This window comes from Peromyscus leucopus, chromosome 6 (assembly GCF_004664715.2).
Source record: "Peromyscus leucopus breed LL Stock chromosome 6, UCI_PerLeu_2.1, whole genome shotgun sequence".
In the NCBI taxonomy this organism is placed as follows: domain Eukaryota; kingdom Metazoa; phylum Chordata; class Mammalia; order Rodentia; family Cricetidae; genus Peromyscus; species Peromyscus leucopus.
In genome coordinates this window covers 64,363,203-64,366,615 of record NC_051068.1, presented here as the reverse complement: position 1 = coordinate 64,366,615, position 3,413 = coordinate 64,363,203, and the positions used below count along the sequence as shown (strand labels likewise).

At 47.0% G+C, this 3,413-nt stretch overlaps 1 long non-coding RNA gene across 1 annotated transcript; it reads left to right on the top strand.

Moving 5' to 3' along the window:
• The first annotated feature begins 1,478 nt into the window (after positions 1 to 1,478).
• LOC119088280 lies at positions 1,479 to 2,843 on the top strand. Its single transcript, XR_005091903.1, has 2 exons — positions 1,479 to 1,565; positions 2,258 to 2,843. It is a non-coding gene; the product is annotated as an uncharacterized LOC119088280 (long non-coding RNA).
• The last annotated feature ends 570 nt before the right edge of the window (positions 2,844 to 3,413 follow it).

Below are 3,413 nucleotides of genomic sequence, written 5' to 3'. Positions count from 1 at the left end.
CCACCTCACTCTCCCATCCACTCCTGAGAGAGGGTAAGGTCTCCCATGGGGAGTCAACAAAGTCTGGCATATCAGACTGAGGCAGGACCAAGATCCTCCCCCGTATCTAGGCTGAGCAAGGCGTCTCTACATAGGGAGTGGGCTCCAAAAAGCAAGTTCATACACTAGGGATAGATAAATCCTGGTCCCACTACCAGTGGTCTCACATACTACTCAAGTCACACAACTGTCACACACATTCAGCGGCCTGGTTTGGTCCCAGGCAGGTTCCCCAGGGGTCAGTCCAGAGTCAGTGAGTTCAAACTAGCTCGGGTCAGCTGTCCCTGTGGGTTTCCCCATCATGATCTTGACCCCTTTGCTCAAATAATCCCTCCTCCCTCTCTTCGACTGGACTCCAGGAGTTCCACCCCATGCTTAGCTGTGGATTTTTGCATCTGCTTCGGTTACTGGATGAAGGTTCTATGATGACAATTAGGGTAGTCATCGATCTGATTACAGGGGAAGGCCAGTTCAAGGACCCTCTTCACTACTGCTTGGAGTCTTAGCTGGGTTCACCCCTGTGGGTTCCTGGGAGATTCTCACTAACACAACAGTGCTAATTCTTAAGAAGTTTCAGCTCACTCTTGAAGCAAAAGATTAATATTTGCTTCTTTCCTAGCCCCTCCTTATGACAGCTCTTCCTTGTGCTCTGTGAAACCAGGTCCATAGCTCTTTGAGCTTTAGCCTCTACATCTCATGGATTCCTTTGGATTCATTCATTGCCAACCCAGTCTCATTCCTAGAGTGTTATGCATTCAGGTAATTAATCTCAAGAATTAATACCTGGTATTAGTAGAGGCAACACTCCACCTTTCTGGAATTCTGTCTTGCCTCAATGGATTCTGAACCCCAAAGTTTGCTGAACTACTAGCTGAGTTTCTGTCTCAGTGATGCATGAACATCAGCCTTCCTCTTTCTTGATGGCTAATCCTCTTCCTAAGTTTGCTGTGCCAAGCACTATACGATATATGTGGAATCCATGGGTGACTAAAATATATCCTACTTTCAAACGGTTAGAAAGACTGAGAAACCACCGATAGGTAGAGCTATAAGGATCCAAACAAAAGATCTATATCACATGACACACTTACTTGAGAACCATTGATTGTATATTCATGATCTAAGACTGTAAGTTCCTCATGGCAATCATGTCATCTTTTTGTCATTAATATCTTGCAAAATGATGGGCCTACGTAATAGAGATGATCCCCATTTACTGAATTAGTAAGTGAATGAATGCTTGCAAGTGGAATGGCTGGCCTGCAATGGACTTGGTGAACAGATACCTGAAGAGTCTCTAACTCAGAAGATTCCTCTTGAACTGTTCCCAGAGAGATCCTAGAGTTCCAGAGTAGGGAGTGCGAGAAGGGTCATCCTCATTCCAATCTGTGAAAGTGGCTGCTCCACATACACAGGCTGTGTCTCACCTCTAGGAAGATCGAGGGCCTAGCATAAAAGGGCTCCGATGCCAGGCTCACCAGTCCTCAGCCTTACCAGGTTCAGAACGTGCTCCTTCTGCTGAACAGGTGAGTGCTTAACAAGGAAGGTTGGGGAGGGAAGGGCAGAACTAACTGGAGGGGAGGAGGATAGAAGAAGGCCTGGAACTTAACGAGACCCCCTCCTCGTGTGTGCTTAGGACTAGGGCAAAGGTTGGTTCTTCAGTCTCATCCTGACCTAGGCCTGTGACATCTCCTGACCTCTCTTGGTCTGGTCTATACCTGGATAAACAAGCACTGGGCTGTAACTGTTACAGTTTGGGACAGGAGAGCAAGCAGGAAAATGGCAACGGGAGAGTGCAACAAACCAGGAGAGTTGTGAGAGCTGGGTGTCTGGTGTCTGGTGTCTGGGTCTTTAACATCTTCCCCTCCAATCCTCTTCAAGGAAATGTTCTTAGAGAGGACAGGGTCTCACTGACATGTAAGAAAGATAAGTCCATCACAGTGAGATTCTTGAATGCCAAGGAGCTCTGTCTCAGAGCCTAGGGATCCTATATGGAATATGTATTAAGGACTATGTCAGAAGATGGTCGGAGCCACTCACTGGTGCAAAGGGACTATGAGAGAGCTTTTACTGAGCCAAATTTCACTTTGTGTCAGTCCCCCAATTCCAGTTATAGGCCTTGTTCATGGAATAGCTTGTCTTGGAATCGGCATCTAAGGGACGGAGATTGTTATATCTACTTGACACCTGTGCTGATGGCTTTTATATTTCTCTTTAGGTTTACAGACATCCTCTAAAAAAATGTCCTGCCAGCAAAGCCAACAGCAGTGCCAGCCCCCTCCCAAGTGTGCCCCCAAGTGCCCTCCCAAGTGCCAGACTCCAAAGTGTCCCCCCAAGTGTCCTCCCAAGTGCCCCCCTGTGTCTTCCTGCTGTAGCCTGGGTTCTGGGGGCTGCTGTGGCTCCAGCTCTGGGGGCTGCTGCAGCTCTGGGGGTGGTGGCTGCTGCCTGAGCCACCACAAGCCCCGCAGATCTCTCCGTCGCCATCGTCACAGCTCTGGATGTAGCAGTGGTGGCAGCAGTGGTTGCTGTGGCAGCAGTGGTGGCAGCAGTGGATGCTGTGGCAGCAGTGGCAGTAGCCAGCAGTCTGGGGGCTGCTGCTGACCTGGGTCTCGAAGACTGCCGACCAACAGTAAAGGAGGAGACCATGCTCAGAGGACCTGCTCCTGCCTGCTATTCATCTCATCTCTTCCCGTCTTTCATGTTCTGGACTCTGAGATGATGAAATTTTATGCGAAGTTTCAAATTGTGCCCCCCTAGCCATACCCCCTGCTGTGATTCAAAATAAAATCTTTCCTACCAGTCTTCATTGGTCTCTTGCTTACTTTCCCCAGCGTTCTCCCCAAGAGTAATTGTTGCAACTGGGGTTCAGTATTGCCCTTTTTGGAATATAAGCCTAATTCAGTAATGTGGATGAAGCCATTATGCAAAGTGTGGCTGATGAGCCAAACCATTTTCAAACAGAAGGTAAAACATAGTATCCTGGCTATAAGTTTCACGTTAGCAAATATATCTTTTGATGTTGGTGTGCACGTAGTTAATAAAGGCCATATGCAAAGAAAACATGTATGGAAATTTGTTTTACAGTAGTAGACTCCATTTGGTGTGGAGAAACAGGAGAGGGGAGGGGCTAGGCATGTAGCTAGAGGCAGGTTACTGCCAGGAACCCAAACTTTCATGTTTGTTTGTTTTTGTTTAAACATGGTTAAATTTTTTCAAATAAATGAGAAACAGGAGAATCAAGAAACTAGAAAATTTAAGAGACTGTATTAGTTACGTTTTTGTTGCTTTAAAAAATACCTGAAAAAGCCAGTTAAGGAAGAAAGGGTATATTTGCCTCACAGTTTGTGGCTACAGTCCACCATGATGGGGAAGGG